The 23,523-nt window shown below is 37.3% G+C and overlaps 1 protein-coding gene across 7 annotated transcripts in view; it reads left to right on the forward strand.

Moving 5' to 3' along the window:
• The window catches only part of EIF4G3 (eukaryotic translation initiation factor 4 gamma 3), a 370,577-nt gene that overhangs the window by 61,766 nt on the left and 285,288 nt on the right, over window positions 1–23,523 (forward strand). For all 7 annotated transcript variants that reach the window (XM_060141188.1, XM_060141189.1, XM_060141184.1 and 4 more), the window contains one exon: window positions 23,026–23,101. The gene's annotated coding sequence lies outside the window, so the exon portion shown is untranslated. Of the gene's footprint in view, window positions 1–23,025; window positions 23,102–23,523 lie in introns of those variants that run through there.

Below are 23,523 nucleotides of genomic sequence, written 5' to 3' on the forward strand. Positions count from 1 at the left end.
TCTGTATGAATGAAAAGCCCTTTGGAATTTTTTCATGACCATTTTTGTATTAATTTAGCATAACTACATTTATAGGGTTCTCTGGTGCCCTTACTTACTTGGAGCTCTGCTTCTGGCTTGCTTACCTAGATTTACTCTGCTCTAGGAATTTTATTCTGGATGTTAGTAGTGTTGAAATTCTGTTCCTGCCATCAGGGGGTGCTGTGAGAGTATGATTTTCTTAGGGTAACTTACTATGTAGAGGTAGAGGTCAGAACTGTTTTAATAATTGTTCTAAGATATTTCTTGCCTTTTTCATTTTATTGACATATTCACTGGTGGTGCCCCATCAGTGGTGTGGGTTAAACTGCTGGCGCCATAGCATGAATCAATGTAGAAGTACCAGCTGAACTAGTAATGATTGTTTTTTTCACCAACATGCATTCTTCAAAAAAAAAAAAAGCTCCAGTTTCACTTAATATCGTTGATGAAACAGTAAAACTTATTCATTTTATTAAATCTTTACCTTTGAGTGTACATTTTTAAATATTCTGTGTGATGGAATGGGAGGTATGCATAGAGTACTTCTGTTGCATAGTTGTCCAATAACGGCTTTAATGAAAACCACTTGTGGGAGTGAGTTGCAGGCAGAATTAACTGTTTTTTTTTCATGTAACCATTTTTATTTGAAAGAATGATGAACTATGGTTATTCAGACTTGCATATTTAGCAGACATGTTTTCAAAAATAAACCACTGTGCCTGCCTCTTTGAGGAAAGCTGTTAAAATTAGAGGTTTCAAGTGAAAGTTAGAATATTGGACTTGTATCTGCCACCATGAGTTTGACAGCTTCCCAGTATTTAATAGACTTTTCTGATGAGATCAATGATGATATTAACAGATTTCATTTTTATTTATTTATTGAACAGATTTGATTTTTAATACTGTGCAATGAAATGTGTCAATATCTGGAAACTCTGCATAAGTTAATGTGCCAATATTTCCAGATGATCAGTACATGATATTACAAAATCATGCATAGGTGAAAGATCCATTTAAAAAGCGATCTGGAACAACTAATTTTTTTTTTTTTTTTTTTTTTTTTTTTTTTTTGCGGTACGCGGGCTTCTCACTGCTGCGGCCTCTCCCGTTGCGGAGCACAGGCTCCGGACGCACAGGCTCAGCGGCCATGGCTCACGGGCCCAGCCGCTCCGCGGCATGTGGGATCTTCCCGGACCAGGGCACGAACCCGTGTCCCCTGCATCGGCAGGCGGACTCTCAACCACTGCGCCACCAGGGAAGCCCTGGAACAACTAATTTTAATGTAACTGTGTATGAAAAGTTAATTAACATGGTTTTTAGATTCCAGATTTCACATAACCTTTAAAAACTACCACTTACCAAGTTTTGGTGTAATAACAAAAAAGAATATGCACAATTATCAAGAAAGGCTATTAACATACTCTCCCTTTTCCAACCACACATCTGTGTGAGACCAGCTTTTCTTCACAGACTTCAAAATAACATGTTGCAACAGATTGAATGCAGAGCACATATTAAGGTTTTAGCTGATCGTCTATTAAACTAGACGTTAAAGAGATTTGCAAAGATGTAAAACAGTGCCACTCTTCTCCCTAAATTAAAAGAAAAGAATTTTATGGCTATTTTTTAAAATAAAATTTTTACTTATGTTTCCATATAACTGGTTTATTATTGCTATCTGAAAATAACTTAGTAGATATTCAACATTTTTCTTAGTTTTAATTTCTGATGTGGTAAACATACTTAGATATCATCCATTTAAGCAAAAGCTCTTTAGGTTCCTCAATAATTTTTAAGTGTAAAAGAGTTCTCAGACCATAAAGTTTAGAAACCCAAATTTTATGATCTCAACAATTAAAGCTATCATTTCTTTGTTCTTGTTATTTTAATGATAATTATTTTAAAGGAGAAATAAACTTTTTGTTATAATTTACTAATAATTTAGTTGCTATAGTGCAGTTATATCAAACATCTATGTATTATTTTATTTTCGCCAGAATCCTATAAAGTATAAGTACTGTTCCGTTTGCACATAAGAAAATTGAGTCTCAAAAAGCTTAAGTAACTTGCCCAAGAGCGCACAACTAGTAAGGAAGTGGTGGAGTCAGGATGTGAATCTGGCATCTTGACATCAGAGTTCATATTCTTAATCACATAAAATGTTTGTCAAAATGGCCTGCTTTTCTGTTAGTTTTTTTTTTTTTAATATTTATTTATTTATTTGGCTGAGCCGGGTCTTTAGTTGCGGCATGTGGGATCTAGTTCCCTGCCCAGGGATCGAACCCGTGCCCCCTGCATTGGGAGCATGGAGTCTTAGCCGCTGGACCACCAGGGAAGTCTCTCTGTTAGATTTAATGTCAGTCAATATTAACAGTTGTATCTAAGATGGTATTTACTTATATAATATCTTAAATATTCTTTCATCTTTTTCCTCTTTCATTAAGTTTTTCTTCCTCTTGTTTATTTTTTCTTTTCTAAGTATAGCATGGAAGTCAAAGACATAGGGGACAGAAACTATCAGTTGAGTGTCTGCCACGTTTTAGGTACATCCTACTTCATCTTCATAATAATTCTGTGAAACAGCTGTTATCATTTATGAGAAAACTGAGGTTTGGAGAGGTGAAGTGACTTTCCTAAGTTAAGACGTAGAGAAATCAAGATTCAAAGTCAGGTCTTATTTTTCCAAGTGCTTGTTCACTTTCCATTCTTAATCTGCTTGCTCCCAAGCAACATGAGTGGGTAGGGAAAAATGGGGGAATCAGCACTTATTTCTTTGTCCAGTTCTTTCTTTTCTGTTTTTCCTTTCCTTTTCTTCTTTCTGTCTCTCTCTCCCTCCCTCCCTCCCTTTCTTTCTCTCTCTCTCTTGCCCTCCCTCCCTCCCTTCCTTCCTTCCCCTATATCCTTTTCCCTGCATACCTACGGAGCCTTTCTCTCTTTAACCTGGGTCCTCTGTGTTGTTGGTGCCTCTCTTGACGGTTATCTGTGATGACTGCTGCTGGGCTGGCTGGAAGAGAGGCAAGGTATTTAGGATTTAGGAACTTTGATTTAGTATTTAGGTACATTGATTTGATGTTTGAAGTAATATCTGTACTCTTCTGGGAGATGCTTGGGCTGGCTTGAGTGCCACATCCTTTTTTCCAGTCTTCATGTGAGAAAGTGATCCTTTTGGTCATTTGGACCAAGACTTATTTTGGCAGGGTAATCCCTACCCTAAAAGCTTTTATCAAGACAAAAAGAGAAGCAAACAGCGTTGGATTCTAATTAGCTTTGGGACTAATTTGCTTGTGTGAATTATTCCATCAGGGATTCTTATAAAGATGTCTTTTGTCTAGTTGGAGAAAGGATGTTAACATAAGGAATAATGAGAAAGTGTCTGAAGTGTTCTCTCAAAAAGGATACCATTTATTAAACACCTACTATGTACTAAATTCTTTATAAGGATTATTTATTTAACCCTTACAGTAGTTCCTGAAGTTATTATTTCTTGTCTCCTTTTACAAATAATAAATAGGATAACTGAGGCTAAGTGAAAAGAAGCAACATACGATCTCTTATTACAAAGTAGGGAAGCCTGGAATTTAATCCAGGTAGTAATTGGGAGTTGAAAGGGTTTAGATTAGTGGAGGAAAGAAGGGAAGGCATTCAGGCATTGGGAGTTGCAAGATCAAACAGTCAGGAAAGAGCCTAACATTTGTTATTTAGGAGAGGTTTTATTTTAGGGAATGGGAAATAAAAATTATATAGGAGAGCTCCTAGGTAGTGGTGGTAATCAAATTACAGGATTTGGACTTGGAGGTAAAAAAAACAATTGGGGGGCTTCCCTGGTGGCGCAGTGGTTGAGAGTCCGCCTGCTGATGCAGGGGACATGGGTTCGTGCCCCGGTCCGGGAAGATCCCACATGCCGCGGAGCGGCTGGGCCCGTGAACCATGGCCGATGAGCCTGCGCATCTGGAGCCTGTGCTCCGCAACGGGAGAGGCCACAACAGTGAGAGGCCCGCGTACCGAAAAAGAAAAAAAAGAAACAATTGGGGAGCCATTTACTGTTCATTGATGACCACAGTATTGTCCAGGAAGATTGATCTGATACCATTCTGTATGAAATGAAGAGGAAGAGGCTCTCCTCAGGAAACCTGGGCAGCTACTGCAACTAGAAAGTGAAGATCTGAATTGAAGTGGTAGCCATGGCTTTGGGAAAGGGGAGGTTGAGGATGGCGTCTAGAAAAATTACAAAAGTAGTATAGAGAGGAAATTGAATGAATTTATAGGCTAAAATTGTATACCAGCAGTTAGCCTGTGCATTAGTTAATAATTGGACTGCTGCTGCATCGAAGTAGAGGTAGTATAGATCGACCCGTTTTACTTTTTTTTTCTTGGGCCATGCCACACGGCTTGCGAGATCTTAGTTCCCTGACGAGGGATTGAACCTGGGGCCACGGCAGTGAAAGCACAGTGTCCTAAACACTGGACCACCAGGGAATTCCCCGACCCATTTTAGCCAGTAGAATTTTTTTCTTGAATAAAAAAATGCTTAATGCAGTAGAATTTCGTGATATGTAACAGATTGACTTTGGGATAGAATAATTATGTGCGTCTCTGCAGAGATTACTAATAAGAATATAATGGATATGTTGCTGTAACAGTTGGAAATTGAGTAATAGGAGAGAGTGATTGGGATGTTTTGTACACAGTGGTGTACCAGTGGTGGTGAGATGGTGGTGGCTGCATAGTCAAATGACTTTTAAAAATCTGTTTTAAAGGAATCATGTCAGATATCACCATACTGTGTCTCAATAAATTCAGCACAGTAAAATTTTCTTCCAGGTTGTATTTCTTCCCTGTTTGAGCACAGGATAATTCACTGTTAAATAGAGTCCAGATTATATAGCAATACATACTCAACATTAGAGTAACACTTAGGACTTTGAGAACCAAGGAAACTAGTTGGTTTAGATCTCAAGTCTCATGCTGGCTCTGGAGCATCGGCTCCTTGAGTGGAATGGCAAGAGTCAGCACTGTTCACATTTCCCTGCATCTCTCTTCCTTCCTCTCTACCTTGCTTGTGGCATGGTTACTTTTGTGTAAATTAAATGCAGGTGCGACGAGACTCTATATAAATACATACTCACACCTATCGTGTTTTATTTATATATAATAAGAAACTTTGCAACTACTGATTTCCACAGCATCAGTTCTAAAAGGAATGTTTCTTTTTATGTTATGTAGATAGGAGTTACTTAAATTTGAATTAAAAAGTAATTTGTCACTTTTGCATAGTCTTACTATCTTTTTAAAATTTATTTATTTTATTTATTTTCTGGCTGCGTTGGATCTTCGTTTCTACACGCGGGCTTTCTCTAGTTGCAGCGAGCGGGGGCTACTCTTTGTTGTGGTGCGTGGGCTTCTCATTGCGGTGGCTTCTCTTGTTGTGGAGTACGGGCTCTAGGCGCGCGGGCATCAGTAGTTGTGGCATGCGGGCTCAGTAGTTGTGGCTTGTGGGCTCTAGAGTGCAGGCTCAGTAGTTGTGGCACACGGGCTTAATTGCTCCACAGCATGTGGGATCTTCCCGGACCAGGGATCAAATCTGTGTCCCCTGAATTGGTAGGGGGATTCTTAACCGCTGTGCCACCAGGGAAGCCCCAGTCTTACTATATATCTATCCATGCTTGAAACCCAGTCTTACTTACTTGAGTCCACTTCTTCCTCCTTCCGGTTAAGTTGAGTAATAACTGTTATGATGAAATGTTATATTTGGGGCAAAGCATATTTATAGTTCTCAGAGTAGACACTTTATACCTATTTATAAAAGTGAAAACTATAATGTTTCTGTTAACTTTTACGTTCATCAAGCCTGTGGTAAGCATCTTTTAACTTACCTGTTTTTAAGTTGTGTGTTAAAAACAATATTTGCAAATGATAAAAAATTCAAACAGGACAAAAGGCGATATACAGTGAAAACAAAATCTCCTTCCTACCCTCAGGGCCCTAGTTGTCTTTCTCAGAGGCAGCCACTGTTGTCAGTTTCTTATGTGTTCTTTCAGAGATGTTTTGTGTGTATGCAATCGTGTAATAAAGCTTTACAGACATTTAAAATTTGCAAAGCCGTCAAATTTATTAAATATTTCTAGGAACTAAGCAATAGAAGAAATTGTTCCTAGTCCTTAAAAAATATAACAGGAATAAATTTTAATGATGAGCCAGGTTATAGATTTTACCTCTGATTTTATGGTTTCTGAGTTATGTAAGCTAGGACAAGCTGAATTTCAACTTTTACCTTTATATAATTAATATTTTTTTGAGGCCTATCATGTATTTAGAATTATATGCAACTTTATTGTTTTTTTAATAGACGGAGAAACCATATGTAACATTGTTAGTTAAATAGTTACAGACAGTAAATTCTGAGCATCTAGATTGCCGTTTTCATAAGATTTCTGTTTACATTTAATTAGCAGAGCTAGAAAATATGTAGAATCCTTAATTGATTCAGTCATCAAGCTTAGCGGGAGGCTGACTCTTCTTGAGCTTGGCTTGGAATTGTATTGGTCTGGAACCTTGATGTAAATGGTGGGGATACTGAGAGAGATATGGAGCAGTGGGACAGAATAGTAGTAGCAGCTTTTGTGAATTAAATATTCATAAAGTGGCATTGTTTGATTTGAAGCATTATGCAAGGTTAGAATTTCTATATACCTATCCATGCTTGAAAACCAAAATTTACTAGAACCAACTAGAAGTTACTTTTTATTAAGTATCCTTTGATCTCTTATGCTAAGGTTTGCTACTTGTGGATAAAGAAAAGTTTATCTGTTAAATTCTAGCACCCAGTATTTGGATACTCTTCTTGGATTTAGGTTTATTTAATACCATCAAATGCATGTCATAACAAGGGAACTCATTTGATTTGGGAACATTGCCATTAGAAAGATAAGAGCAGAAGGTTATTGGTATGTTTTGTATTGTATTTCAAATCATTCTCTCCTTTGCTCTTTCTGTTCTTTTTCAATTTTCCGAATATTTGTATCTTTCTGATTTTACCACTCAAATTTATTTTAAAATAAAATATCAAATCACTCTAAAAATAAAAAAATCAGGGACTTCCCTGGTGGTGCAGTGGTTAAGAATTCACCTGCCAATGCAGGGGACACGGGTTCAAGCCCTGGTCCGGGAAGATCCCACATGCCGCGGAGCAACTCAGCCCGTGCGCCACAACTACTGAGCCTGTGCTCTAGAGCACGCGTGCCACAACTACTGAGCCTGTGCTCTAGAGCACGCGTGCCACAACTACTGAAGCCCGCGCACCTAGAGCCCATGCTCTGCAACAAGAGAAGCTACCGCAATGAGAAGCCCGTGTACCACAATGAAGAAAGATAGCCCCCGCTTGCCACAACTAGAGATAGCCCACGTGCAGCAACGAAGACCCAACTCAGCCCCTCCCCCCAAAAAATCACTTTATAAGCCTGCCGTCTTTGAAGAATGTGATTGTTTTTAAAACAATTTTTTGGAAGACTGTTAAATTTAAACATGTGACACTGGATACATAGTAATTACTTTGGGCCGGAATTTATGGAAGAAAGTCATCTTGGCTATGTCCATTCTACATAAGCATGTGAAACCTTCTGAAAAACTTTGATAGTTTTCATTATAACATTCTTTCCTTTCAGAATTTTATGTTGAAAACAAATGCTGCTGTTTTAAGAAAGAAAACATCTTTCTTAAATGTTTCTTAAGAAACATTCCATCTTTCTTAAGTGGAATCAGGCGTGTCTAGAATGCGACAGGAAAACATTGCCTGTAGTTATTGCCATACCTCACAGTCAACAAATAAAATAACAGTGACTTCATATGGGTCTAATATCCTAAGAAATTATGTTTAGAGTTCTGAAAGTTTGTAAGATTCTTTTCTCTGTCAGGACATTTTTTTTTTTGGCTGTGCTGTGTAGCATGAGGAATTTTAGTTCCCAAACCAGGGATTGAACCCATGCCTTCTGCAGTGGAAGTGCTGCGTCTTAACCACTGGACCACTAGGGAAGTCCCTTTGTCAGGACATTTTTATTGAATATTGAAAGTAAGTTATAATGATGTAAAAGTTTATATTCTTCTTGTTGGTGTTATTTATAATCCATTTTTTGGCTTTGTGATTGAAAGTTGACTTGTCATCTTTATTTGTTCATTAGGTATCGCTAGGGGACCTGCTCTCTTGCGTGGCTCTGAGTAGGGTGAGACAGAGTTGCAGAATGCTTTGCAGCTATTGTTGGCTATGTATTTGCAAGTAGATGGAGTGATGAAAAATGTTTCCAGTGTACTTTGACATTATTAAAGATGATGACTGCAGAAAAAGGAGAGTTATTTATTTTCTGAGTGGTGGTGGTTGGTGTTTTGTATTGCCATTGATGTTTGTGAGATCATGTTTTTAAGGAGAAAATTAGAAAATTACTCAAAATATTTCAAGTGGGCGGTTGACTTTGAAGGTAAGTTTTGCTAGTAAAAGGGTATTGATTTCTCCCATAAGCCTCTTTAATAGCTGGCATGGTAGGAACAAGTATTTTCAGTAATATGACTTCTGGCATGTGACAGTTGGGTGAATTTATTTGGCTAATGACACGGGTTGTTCAGACGTAAATAAGAAAAGCAGTTTCCTCTTTCTGACACTCTTCCATATAAACTACCTTGAGCTGAGAACCGTTAAATTTATCTCACCTTGGGGAGAACAGTTAAGTCAGAATTAACAGGTTTCAGAGAGGAGAGAAATTCTTTGAAGAGGTGAATAAATGTCTGTGTAAAAGTTCACTATCCAAAGTAGCATAACTCAATCAGTATCTTTCAGAATTTTGTCAGGTATGGAACAGATTGCATAATTTTTAGCTTCTTTTTTCATATGTCATGGTATCTGTCAGATGCTCCCAAAGTCCTTTTCTTCACCACATCTTTCATTCTAGCTTTTCTAAGCTCTAAAGTATGCAGTAGGAAGTTCTTGGTGCTGTTAGTGATTGGTAGGAATCTGGGAGAGCTATCTTAAATGCCATGTCCTCTGAATACTCAGAGAAAGGAAAATAATAATCTTTGTGGAAGAACTATTTGAAATAATTAGATATTGCCTATTATGTGCCAAGCACATCACAAGCCTTGTTTTGTTAAATCTTCCCATCATTCCCACAGAGTATAGATGAGGAAACTGAGGAGATCAGATCATTTCCCACAAGGTAATCTAGTTACTGAGGAAGCTGTTAACCTTTTTTCTACATATCTATCTACTTCAGGGGTCAAAATGAACCTTGACACGTAAGACCTAAGTTTGAGAAATGCAGATAACTTACTGTAGCTGCATATAGCTGAATAAAATTGAGCCTGACTCTGTTTTTATCCAGTTCCCCTTCTTCTGCAGTAGGAAAATACTTATCAGTCCCCTCCTTAAAAAAATTCTTAGAACTTGTATGTATAGCTGTAATAATGCTTACACTAATGGTATCACTTGTTTCATTAATAAAACTTCACACATTTGACAAACCGTTTAAGAGTATATCTGTCCTGTGGAGTGCTCTGCCTCGGAGCCTGAGAACTCAGATTATCTTTTAGTCACAGAGATTTGTGTCTGTAAACGCTAAGCCATTTTCAAAATTAGAGAGTTTTTAAAATAACCACCACGATAGCTAATGTTTGTTGAGGTTTACTGTATCCCAGATACTGTTAAATGCCTTGAATGTATTAGTTCAATTCTAGGAGATAGTTTCCATTTATTCATACTTTATTTTTTTAATGATGAGATTTTAGCAACGCGTTGGCTAGCGTGTAGCAGCCCATGTGGTCTAAAACTGGATTCTCAAGGCTTCCTGGAAGGCTGGCAAGTTGGTTACTCTTGTTCTGGTGTGTCGGCAGTTAGAGTATAAAGAGAATGTTATAGATGCAATATTCACTTCACTTCCCTGAATAATGATGTGGTCCTTCGGTACCCCAGTACTACTGCATCTGTTGATTTTCCTCCTACCTGGGCAGGGTCCTTTGCTGATGCCTCCTTTGTCTCACCCTCAGGGCTGTGGTACTTTGCTTCTTTATTTCTCTTGGGTTTAAATACTATTTTTATGTTGATGACTTTCAAATTTTTGTAGTTTTAGATCAGATTTTTAGCCAGACCTAAATATTCATTTATCCAATTTGTGTGTTTACATCTCCTCCTGGATTTCCAACTGGCATTTCAGACCTCTTGATTTCCTTCTCACCCCTACTTCAACCTGTTCCTTCCCAGTTTTGCTAAATAATATTGCTGTCTACCTAGCTGCTCAAGGTAAAACATCTGTAAGCCTTTCTTTGATTATTCTTTTCCTTCACCCCTCTACTCTTAGGCAGTAGCAAACCCTGTTGCTTTTACTGTTTAAACTTGGCCTTTTCTCCGTTTATTTCTACTGTCCTACTCTCTTCCAGGCCACAATCATCTCTGACCTAGACAGCTGCTACAGTCTCCAAACTAGTCTCCTTATTTCCTTCCCTACCCTTCTCCAATTCATTTTTTCTTAAACATTCAGAATGGTCTTTAAAAAATGCTATTAATCTTATGCTCCTCCTCCATTTAAGCTCTGCTGTTGTTGCTGTTGATCTTAGATTTCGTATTGTTTACCAGGGCCTACACAGCTTCAGATGACGTAGCTCCTGCTTGAGTTTCTGAACTCTGTGATGACCACTCCCTACATGCTCCCTTCACTCTAGTCTCATGATCATTTTTTTAAAAAATTTATTTTATTGAAGTATAGTTGATTTACAGTGTTGTGTTAATTTCTGCTGTACAGCAGTGATTCAGTTATACATGAATATGTATATTCGTTTTCGTAATCTTTTCCATTATGGTTTAATATAGGATATTGAATATATCCTGTGCTATACAGTATGACTTTTTGTTTATCCATTCTTTATATATAATAGTTTGCATCTGCTAATCCTGAACTCCCAATCCATTCCTCCCCTACGCCCCTCTAGTTTCATGATCTTTGAACACAGCCCTTCTCCACTTCTGGCCTTTGCGTTTGATGCCCCCTTCCTAGAATGCTCTTTCCCTTGCTTTTTGTAGAATGGATAATTTGCACCCTTCAGATCGCAATTTAGAAGTTATCTCGTCTGTGTTATCCAGAATACTATTACTCACTTCTTATATCATTCTTTTTACTTTCATGCCATTTTCACCATTTTAATTATCTGGTTTACGTTTTGTCTGTCTGCCCCCAATAGAATGTAATCACCATGAGTTTGGTGACTTTGCTTATTTTATTCACTGCTTTGTAGCTACTTATAAAATATTTGTTGAAAATGAATGAATGAAGTGACTAGCTGCTTAAAAGCCGACTGCTTGCATTTGTCCTTCTAATGCCACTTCCCAAACCACGGTTGTATCATATTCTAATTTGGGGGCTAGAAGAGGGAATTAACAGGGATTGAATGACAAATACCCGGCAGGCATCATGCAGAGAGTATTTAGTCTAGTGACTTAGTTAATCCTCAGAGCAATTTATGAATGTTTTATGTTACCATTTTACAATTGAGGAAGCTGCTGTTTAGAGATTAACTATGACTACACAGTGTACTAAAGGCTAAAGCTAGGAATGGAACCCAAGATTGTCTGACTCCAATCCAGAGCCTCTAGAGCACAAAGCATTAGGAAATTCTGTGGTGAGTATGCTTTTACTCAGGAAAGTAGGATTTTGGTCACTTAAAAAAAGGGGAGATGGGGCTTCCCTGGTGGCGCAGTGGTTGAGAGTCCACCTGCCGATGCAGGGGACACGGGTTCGTGCCCCGGTCCGGGAGGATTCCACATGCCGCGGAGCGGTTGGGTCCGTGAGCCATGGCCGCTGAGCCTGCGCGTCCGGAGCCTGTGCTCCGCAACGGGAGAGGCCACAGCAGTGAGAGGCCCGCGTACTGCAAAAAAAAAAAAAAAAAAAGGTGTGGGGGGAGATGGATCTTATTTCTTCATTCTTCTTTCCTCTTCTTTTTCACCCTTTCACTACTGTTAGCCAGTCCTTATAGTCACCATTCACTCATCCTGCTCTAGGTGAAATGAATCACATTCACTATTCTCTTGGGAATTCTTTATAACTTTCTACAGTCCTCTTAAAACAGGATTTTCCAAAGTTGAGCAATAGTTAGGGAGCAGGGAGGATTTAACATTCCTTTTTGGCTGCCTCGTTGCTATTTAAATAGTGAATATTTGGTGTAGGGGACTGGGTAACTGATAGTAGTCAGAGTTTAGAAGGGGACAGGAATGGTGAATAGAAGGCAACATAGGAGCAGAGTGCAGCTAGCCATATGGACTGGGCTACTGGACTACTGTACTTCAGAATGTTGTTATAGCACATTAAATCAAATAAACCACAACAATGTTTGTCTCAGAACAATAGGGAGGGACTTGCCTGGCAGTCCAGTGGTTAAAACTCCGCAATTCCTCTGCAGTGGGCAGGGGTTCGATCCCTGGTCGGGGAACTAAGATCCTGCAGGCTGCGAGGCGCGGCCAAAAAGCAAAACAAAACAAAATAAAAAACAACATTAGGGAGCATTAGTGAGTCAGTATACTATAGGGAGATCAGTGTGTTTTTATAAATACAGATTTTTAAGAAATACGTGCAAATATTTTTTCTTTAGAACAGTAAATTTGTCAGAATGAAAAGGACAGTATGAGATAGTTGACTTTAATATTAATTTTTAGTATTATTGAAGGTGGTTTAATAGGAAAGAATTGAAACAAAATATGTCTTCCTGTTTCTTTTAATATGGGTGGATATGTTAAAATTATTTTTTCTCCTGACATTTATTTCTTTTGTTTTTATTTTTATTACTACTACTGCTACTACTACTGCTGCTGCTACTACTAGTACTACTACTTGAGATTGTGGAGTAAAATTACTTAAGGATTCACTGTCATTGTTACTGAATTAACATTTATACGTGATTATTGGCATATCAGAATTTGTCTTAGTTATTAAAAACTAGTCTGAATTTAAGCCATATGTACACTCTTAATTTTTTCAGATAATACTATTGTTTTATTAATGATAATTTCAAGAATCTCACTAGTATCAGTCTATTGACATAGTACTATAACTCTTCTTCCATCTACCTCATGGATGAATTTAATTACTGTTTGGAAACATAAGGTTTGTGTTACCAGATATTGTATAACTGAGCATTTATAATCTTAAGTGGGTAGTATTGTACAAAGTATTGGGGAAAACTCTTTTATTAGGTTAAATTAAGGGTAGGCAACCTATGGCCCACTAGCCAGCTGCCTATTTTTGTAAATGAGTTTTATTGGAACATGCCATATGCATTCATTTTACATGTTATCTGTAGCTTCTTTTGCATTACAGCAGTGTAGGCGAGCAATTGTGACAGAGACCATATGGCTCGCAGACTCATACAAATACCATGAATGCACAAATATTTACTATCTAGCCTCTTGAGAAAAAGTTTGCTGACCCACGGGTTACATTAACAGCTTATAACTTACCGTTGCAAACTTCCATATTATGTAGTTTTCCACCTTCGCCTCCTTATCTCCTTGTTATTTTTTAGTAATTGTTTTTCTTTATTTTCATTGGTCTATTTTCTGATTCACTGACTCTTTCCTCTGTCGTCTCCATTTTGTTACTGATACCACCCAGTGAATTTTTTAAAGATGTTGTATCATTTAGTTCCAAAATTTCCACTTGGTTCTTTTTTACAGTTTGTATCAGTCTGTTGAGGATTTCTATCTTTCCATTCATTTCAAATGTGTTTACCTTTACCTCTTGGAGCATAGTTATAATAGTTGCTTTATGTTCTATGCCTGATAATTCTAATATCTGAGTCTTTTCAAGGTTGACATGTGTTGATTGTCTTTTCTTCTGAGGATTGGTTACATTTTCTTGGTTCTTTGTATGTCACGTAATTTTGGATTGTGTCCTAGACACTGTAAATGTTAAGCTTTATAAATTCTGAGTCATTTGGAGAATATTTTTCAAGCAATCAACCTTGTTAGATTTGACTGCTAGTTCTTGAGAATTGGTTACATTTTACTATATTTGTATGCCGAGTAATTTCAGATTGTATCCTGGACATTTAAATTTTTATGTTTTGTATTTTTTTTTTAAGTTTTTTTTTTTGATGTGGACCATTTTTAAAGTCTTTATTGAATTTGTTATGATATTGCTTCTGTTCTATGTTTTTTTGGGGTTTTTTGGCCCCAAGGCATGTGGGATCTTAGCTCCCTGACCAGGGATTGAACCCTCACCCCCCTGCATTGGAAGGTGAAGGCTTAACCACTGGACCACCAGCAAGTCCCAAAATTTTATGTTTTATAGATTCTGGGTCCTGTTATAATCCTTGGAGAATTGTGATTTAAAAAAAATTTTTTAAGCAGACAATCAACTTGATTAGGCTCAGGGCTCAAGTTTTGTCTCTCTGTGGGGGGTGGTTCTAATCTTCGTTTATTTTCAGAGCTTTTAATACGCTGCTTTGGATCTGTCCCATTTATGTACAACTTTGAGGGTGAGCCTGGACTTATGTAGGTTCATACAAAGAAATAGGGATCCTCCTCCTCTACTTTTCTTCTTTGGAATTCCCCTAATACTCTGGCCCACAAGGACTCTTTCCTCCATTTCCTCTGGCCAAGAAGAAGGGGTTTCTGGAGTATCACAGTGCTCTTTCTTTAATTCTGACCTGTTTAGTATTTTTTACCCCAGTGATTTAAGTTAAAATGAAATTCTTATCCTTGTAAAAACTACTGGGAAATTTAGATGAAAAAATTCAATGTAAGATTAGATTTCAAAATGAAATGAATGAGAATCTGCATGATGAAATTAAATAGGTGCAAATGTATTCTGTTTACATTCAAATGATTGATTACTTATAGTTATGCCCAGAATGAATCAGACATGACTTTGTGACTATTTTATTTTATTTTATATTTATTTATTTATTTATTTTGCCATACACGGGCCTCTCACTGTTGTGGCCTCTTCCGTTGTGGAGCACAGGCTCCAGACGCTCAGGCTCAGCGGCCATGGCTCACGGGCCTAGCCGCTCTGCTGTATGTGGGATCTTTCCGGACTGGGGCACGAACCTGTGTCCCCTGCATCGGCAGGTGGACTCTCAACCACTGCGCCACCAGGGAAGCCCTGTGACAATTTTAGATGGAAAGAAAACACACATGGACAATAGTTTATTACAGACAACATGAATGTATTAATAAGCAGAGGTAAAGAGAGCTCACACAATCTTTGTTTGCATTGATAATAAGAAAATTGTCTCCCTTCCACTTTACTCTGATAGGATTATACCACATTTGCCTCTCCACGAATGGTCAAAAGGAAGTGAGTATTTCACCTAAAAGATAAAGACTAAATAATAAAGACTTACTAAAGACTAAAAGATTTATTAATATTAACAGTACTCAGATATTTGAAGAGTTTTCCTGTGGAGTAGAGCGTACTAGGTATATGGAATTCCTGCATTTGTTGTTAGGTTGACTAGAGCAATGTGGACCTTCCAAGTATAATTTGGTGTGGTTTTCATTGTTGATGAATTAACCATGATTCTTTATTTTGTGAAGTTTTTTCTTCTGTTAAATGTGGTTTTCTTTGTTACCGTTTTTCTAGTGTACAGAAATACTTTGACTCATTTCTAGATACTATAATTAATCTCCCCTTTGGTATATTGACAAGCAGTATTGATCCACTGGTTTAATGTAAGTGTCCTTTGGCTTGGGTTTGTTGGCTGTGGATAGAGAAGGATCTTTTCCAGATATTACTGAAGAGAAAAGTTTGTCGGGAGTAGTGTCAAGAAGCTGGCTGGGCAAGTTTCCATGTTGCAAGGTCATTAGGCAGACTTTCAGGAGAGTGTAAGATCCTGTATTTCTTTCTGCCATTGAAAGAAATTCAGTTCACTGCATAAATCCAGCTACCCATTTTCCTGTGGGGCACCTGTTTCGCTATTACTGTTGCATAAAACTTCTCTTTGTTTGCTATGTAGATTCTTAGGATGAGCCATACTTCTTTTAAGTCTAGTGGACTACGGGAATTCCCTGGCGGTCCAGTGGTTAGGACTCGGTGCTTTCACTGGCAGGGTCTGGGTTCAATCCCTGGTTGGGGAACTAAGATCCCATAAGCTGTGTGGCATGGCCCAAAAAAAAAAAAAAAAAAATCACTTATCTTAAAAAATAAGTCTATTGGACTAGATCATGATGATGAAGCATTTTGAGTTTATGACTCTTTTTAGCAATATTCTAGTGTCTGGGGATAGAGTAGTAGACAAAGTGCTTGCCCCACCATGAAGTTTTAATATTATTATTTAAAAAATTTGTTTAAAAATTACCTACAATGTTATTCACTTTTTTGATAACAGCTTTATTGAGATATAATTCACATAACATAAAATTCACCCATTTAAAATGTATAGTTTATTGGTTTTTAGTATATTTACAGACTAGTGTAACTATCACCATAGGTTTAGAACCTAATTTTAGATTACTTCAAAAAGAAACCCATATCCTTTAGCAGTCATCCCTCCTTCCTCCATTTCCACCCATCCCCTCAGGCCTAAGCATCCACTAGTCTTTTTCTTTTATACTTTTTGTCTGTGGATTTGCCTGTTCTGGTCATTTCATATAAGTGGAATTATACAAAATGTGGTCTTTTGTGACTGGCTTTTTTCACTTAGCATTGTGTTTTCAAGGTTCATCCATGTTGTAGCATGTATCAGGACTTCCATTTCTTTTTATTGCCAAATAAAATTCATTGTATGGATATACTTCATTTTGTTTATCCATTCATCAGTTGATGAAAACATTGTTTCTACTTTTTGGCTATTGCAAATAATGCTGATTATGAACATTCATTTATTAGGTTTGTGTGCACATGTTTTTATTTCTCTTGGATGTATACCTAGGAGTGAGTATTGCTGAGTCATTTAGTGACTTTATTGCTTAACCTTTGGAGAAACTCAGAACTCACTTATTTTAGATATCTAGTTTTCTTTATTCTGATAAATGCAGAGTTTTGCAGCCCCACCATACTGAAGATACGGAAAAGTTCCATCACCTAATTACAGTCCTTCAGTGCCATCTCTCTTTTTAAAAAATTTTATTGAAGTATAGTTGATTTACAATGTTGTGTTAGTTTCTGCTGTACAACAAAGTGGTTCAGTTATACATACGTATCTTTTTCATATTCTTTTCCATTATGGTTTATTATAGGATTTTGAATATGGTTCCCTGTCCTATATAGTAGATATTCTATATATAATTCTATATATAATAGTTGCATTCTATATGTAATAGTTTGCATCTGCTAATCCCAAACTCCCAGTCCATCCCCCACCCCCACCCTTGGCAACCACAAGTCTGTTCTGTATATCTGTGAGTCATTTTCCATTTCATAGGTAAGTTCATGTGTGTCATATTTTAGATTCCACATGAAGTGATATCATATGGTATTTGTCTTTCTCTTTCTGACTTATTTCACTTAGTATGATAATCTCTAGTTACATGCATGTTGCTGCAAATGGCATTATTTTTTTCTTTTTTATGGCTGACTAGTATTCTATTGTATATATATGTACCACATCTTCTTTATCCATTCATCTGTCAGTGGACATTTAGGTTGCTTCCATGTCTTGGCTGTTAGAAACAGTGTTGCTGTGAACATAGGGGTGCATGTATGTTTTTGAATTATAGTTTTGTCTGTATATATGCCTAGGAGTGTGATTGCTGGATCGTAGTGCTGTCTCTCTTTAGGTAAACTCTTCCCCAGGCCCTAGCCACTATAGTTTTGCCTTTGCCGGAGTGTTACATAAATGTACTCATAGCCATTTTGAGTCTAGCTTCTTTCGCTTTAACTTAATTAGCATTTGAGATTCACTCATGTTGTTGTATCAGTAATTCATTACTTTTTGGAACCCTCCTACACTGTTGGTTGGTGCAGCCACTATGATAAACAGTATGGAGGTTCTTCAAAAACTAAAAATAGAATTACAAAATATTAACAGCATGGTCAGCAGCCATTTTCTTTGGCAATATTAGTCTTTTTAAAAAAAAACAAAACACAAAACCTAAGCAGAGTATGTTTCTGGGTAAATTTAAATGCGACTGTCAGGAAATCAATTTGTAATATGTGATGAGTTGTGTTCTGAGTTAGAAAACCAGAGTCAGAACAAAGGCATTTCTGGCTAAGTGCTTGGAGACTAACGTTTCTGGATTTGTTTAAAAAAAAAAAAAGAAAAGAAAGCAATATAATGGTTCTTAGTTGTTAACATTCAAATGGTGATTTCCAGAGACTTTTAGAGCTAAAACACAATGGGAAAGAAGGTATAGGCTTGCAATTCTAAGATCAAAAGAGCTTGGGGAAATTAATTGTTTTCTGAAATTGGCAAAAAGTCTGGACAGAAATACAGAAATTTCAATATTCATATATTTTACAGTAGAGATATTAATGTATTTGATTAAGGAGTGCTGCCTTATTAACTTTCTAACAGTGGAAAAATTCTGAATTCCAATAAAGGATTTTGGACCTGAATTAACAGCTCAACATGAAATTGAATTGAAACAAATATTAAAATTGGCTAGTTTTATTTCTGTGAAGTTTTAGTGGCAAAAGATAAGCAGCAATGAAGAAAATTATTTATTTATTTATTTATTTATTTATTTATTTATTTATTTATTGTGGTACGCGGGCCTCTCACTGCTGCGGCCTCTCCCGTTGCGGAGCACAGGCTCTGGATGCACACGCAGGCTCAGCGGCCACGGCTCACGGGCCCAGCCGCTCCGCGGCATGTGGGATCCTCCCGGACCGGGCCACGAACCTGTGTCCCCTGCATCGGCAGGCAGACCCTCAACCACTGCGCCACCAGGGAAGCCCTGAAAAAATAATTTTTTTAAGACATTCTGTTACAGATTCCAAGGTTAAAGTAGGAGTAGATATGTCATAGTGTTTAGGTTTGAGAATACAATTTGTTTTGCTTTTGTCCATACAGAATGACTAAAGTTGTGACCCCTGAGATTTCTGTAGTTGCTAGGTCGGGTCATTCAGGATGTTCTGCTTTTTGGGACATTTTACATGCTTGGTGCCTACATTTGACAGCTTCAAACTCTAATTTATTCCTGTCCGTTTCATCTTTCATAATAACATGCATTAATCTTACCAGTATAGTTTCATACTTGAGTTTGAGGATGGGCTCTGTCTTTGGTGCCATTTAGGTAAGTAGAAATTAGCTGGATGCTTTACTGTTATCTGCTGAAGGCTCCATTCTGGAATTTGCTTCTCTTACTTATCTACAGTCTCTGGTAGTACAGCTCTAGCCCTTATCTTTTACGAAGCTTTTCCGAGTGTAGGAAAGGGTTAATTTTTTTTAATTTAAATTTTTGGCTGCGCTGGGTCTTCGTTGTGGCACACAGCCTCTGCATTGCAGCGTGTGGGCTTCTCTAGTTGCGGCACATGGGCTTCTCTAGTTGTGGTGTGTGGGCTCCAGAGTGCCCGGGTTCATTAGTTGTGGCGCGCCAGCTTAGTTGCCCTGCGGCATGTGGGATCTTTGTTCCCCGACCAGGGATCGAACCCGTGTCCCCTGCATTGGAAGGTGGATTCTTAACCCCTGGACCACCAGGGAAGTCCCTCACTACTTGTTTTCACTACTTGTTTTCTAATTTGTCAAAATCTACCTTTTGAGGAGGTACTGACTATATGTCAAACCCAGGGTCAGATATGATTGCCATAGATTAAGAAGTTTCATCCTGGTGGGAGTTCATCATCCTTGAAATGTCGGTAAACATCTGTGCTCAAAAAATTATAGGTCTCCTCTTTCCTTCATGGTGTAAGTAGGAAATGTTCAGATCATTATGTAATGTCCTCATAGATCCTTGGATTTCTCTGACGAATATCTGCCTAATTGACATTTGGTGGAGAGTATGTAGTGAGTACTATAATAATCAGAGTCTACTGTGTTTTACTACTCTTATTTAACCCTCAAATTTTGTTTCTGAAGTTTGTCTTTTAATTTTTTATTAGAAAGAAGGTGGGGAATTAGAATTTTTTTGCATTTATAGTTCTATTTTGGGTTGGCCATAAAGTTCGTTTGGGTTTTTTCCATAACATGTTATGTAAAAACGCAAACAAACTTTATGGCCAACCCAATACTTGAGTCTTATTAATTCGGTTCTTACATAGCAGCTGTCTAATCTTGCTAGCGATTATGCTTGTATTTCCTGATGACATAATATAAATCATAGCAGTTTGAAGTACAGAAGTGTCAAGTGGGTGTGCTACTGTATTTCAGTCATGAGATTTAAAAAATAAAAACAGTGTGGTCTGGAGCACTGCACATGCATATTACGCTGCTCATTGTTAGAATTAGAATTTTAAGTGGTATTATGAGAAGCTGTTTTCTTGTCATGTTGAGCTGAAAGGGAGGTAAGCATCCGGTGATGTATGCTGGAGATACAGAGCTTGGTGAGAGCTGGTAATCTTAATGACAGGCAGAATTAGGAAGTATGTAGTGTAAGAGCTTTACATGTGTGCCATTTCTTTGAAATTCACCTGTTTCTGGAGAAAATGCCTAGCAATGCTTATCTCATACTGATTTATCTAGGCTTTTTTAGTGGAAGGAGGGGATGCTAAACAGCCTAGTTGCAAATTACTAAAATACCATTAAAAAAATTGAGATATAATTCACATACCATAAAATTCACAATTTTAAAGTGTACAATTCAGTGGGTTTTTTTTAAACCATATTTATGAAGATGTGCAACCATCACCACTACGAATTAAGGAGAAAATTGCTCCGTAAAATAAGTTCCCTTGGTTTCATGCATTACGTGCCCAGTCTGCAGTAGTGTGTTCATTTGCCGTTGGGCAGGTGATTCAGCCTGGGCCAAGAATTTGGGACTTCTTAGAAGTTTTAGAGTGACACTCCATTGACTCTTTTATGAGATGAACTACTAATTTAATTCTGTCCGGAAGATAGGGGCAACCATATTTTGACCAGGTTGTGATAATGCTTTTTTACTATGCTATAAAGTATTCTGCCCATGGGCGCGTCGATGTAATACGAAGAGCACTGTCTTTAGAATACAGAAGAAACCTGACCTGGCCTTAGTTAGCCTTGTTAACTTGGGCAAATTACTTCATCTTGCTGCAACTAAGTTTATAGGAGATACTGTAAAATGGTTCATTGAGGACAACATGGTTGGTTAGGCTTGCCGCATGCTCTAGATTCAGATCTCCTGACTTTGGTTTTCAATTTTCTTTTATAGAGCTATGTTTTTGTCTTACATATTTTTATCCAAATGGTCTTTTAAGAAACAACTTATTAATCCACAATATTCTGTTGGTAGTTTTCAGAGAGGGGAATAAATGACGTCAATATTCTTTATGTGACCAAGGAAAAAGAATGTTTGTTACTGGAATATTGACCAAATATATGATTGCCTCTTTAGAAGTCTTGTAGTTAACAGTAATATTGTTAGCCAGTAAAGTTACTAATAGAAATCAGGAGCCTTAACCTTTCCTAGTAAGGTTAAATGGTGTGGCTCAGCTCTTGGGGCCTACTACCGGTGACTCATTTGAGAACTTATTCCCACCTAGTGACAGTTGGCCCTAGCTCGAAAAACTACTAGCAGTTGGCTTTGTAGAAGAAAGAACAGTCTCATATTTTCTACCATTCATGTGACCACAATGCAGAACCATAATTCAAAGAAAGTTTTATTTTGGCTAGGGGTAATCTTCATTCTGAAAGAATTGACAAACTAATATAAAGGACTTTTGTCCTGAAACTTGTTAGGCTTACGTTTTCTACATTGCAAACATATATACAGTTTCTTTGGATGAAGCTGTTCCTTTATGAAATGTTTCAGCTTTGTTATTTCTCAGTGCAGCATTTTAAATCAGTTCTTTGTGTGTAGGGGATGATGGCAACGCACGGAACTGTTGTCTGAGGTTGCTAGTTTGAAGAACTAACTAGAGACTGGTACAGTGCTACTAATTTTGAATGACTAAAGCGTTGGGTTTTTGGGTTTTGTTTTGTTTTGTTTTCCCTCTCCACCTCAGTAAACTTTTGCTACTTGGATATAAAGAATTTTACTTCTAAAGATTCTCTTAGACCTCTGCAACTTGTGGTCATGCATATAAAATTATTATTTGCAGCTGTCACTTTTTCTTCCTTACTGTTTCATTAAATTAGAAAGGAGCATGATGTGAGAACTATTAAATATTTGTTAGGTTGAAGAAATAATTCTGTCTTATTTTGGGTTTATTATATTTGTAGTCTTTCTTTTAAAATACATTTAAATTATAGAAATACTTCATATTTATGGTAGAAAAGGCAGTTATGTAATTCTGTCATCCAGAGATAATTGCTGTTAATCTTCTGTGCCAAGTCTCTTGGTTGTCATTCTTACAGAGGTAAAATACCACCTTACCAGGGAGAAGAGCTTATGCCTTCCAGTTTTGAAGCTGATAGCCTTTTGTCTTTTGAAGAATATCCTGACATGTTGAAATATTTTAAACTAAATTACAGTGGAGAGCCTCTTTCATAAAAATGAGGAGTTGGTGGGTAGATATTGGGAAAATAACAGCTAAAAAAGAAAAACAAGGAAACAATTGTATTCGCAGAACAGACTAGGTCTTTGTCAGCAATTTCCATGTTGATGAATTAGTCTTACCTTTCTGAATGTTCTGCTTATACTTCCTTAGTCTTTTTCTCTAGAAAGTAAAGGTAGTAGATTCTCATCATGGGCCTAAAGTTAGGAGGCTTGTTGTATGATTTTTATTTGTTTTGAGTTTCCATGGAATGTTTATCACGGGAATCACTTTTGGAGAGACTGATCTAATCACATTAGGAAATTTGAAATACTTTGTTTTCTAGTTTCTCTGGAGAAATAAGTGTATAACTCCACTAACTGGATGACAAAGCTTGGGTCATTGGCAGAATTTTGTGGTTGTAATTTGCTCTTACTGCTAAAGCAGTTCATTTTTGAGTTCTCTTATCCTTAACTCGCTCTTCTAGAATTCCTAGAGGACCTGTGCAGCAGCCTCTCGAGGATCGAATCTTCACCCCTACTGTCTCGGCAGTGTACAGCACGGTGAGTACCTCAGGGTTGTTTGTCAGATTGTGTGTGTTTTTTGCACATGAACCTTTGATATTATAGGCAGTATTTGTTAGATTGGTACATAATAGGCTTTTGACAGAAAAGTTCAATCAAATCTCGAACAGAATTAGATGTATATAATATAATAAGGTGAATAGGTCTTTTCCCCTGTCATCTTAATTTAAGAAGTAGACATGAAAGAAACATTCTGTTAAGGTAGATTGACTTGCACACCTTTGTTCTTTTTCCTCCCTTTTCCTCCTTCCATAAATATTGTGATTCTTCTAGGACACTGAGTTTTAGTTTTCTTTTGGATATTTTTTCTTAAATTTTAATAAATTTTACACTTTCAACTTAAATTTTTTTTTTTTTTTTTTTTTTTTTTTTGCGGTACATGGGCCTCTCACTGTTGTGGC

Source organism: Lagenorhynchus albirostris, chromosome 2 (assembly GCF_949774975.1).
Source record: "Lagenorhynchus albirostris chromosome 2, mLagAlb1.1, whole genome shotgun sequence".
Taxonomy (NCBI): Eukaryota; Metazoa; Chordata; class Mammalia; order Artiodactyla; family Delphinidae; genus Lagenorhynchus; species Lagenorhynchus albirostris.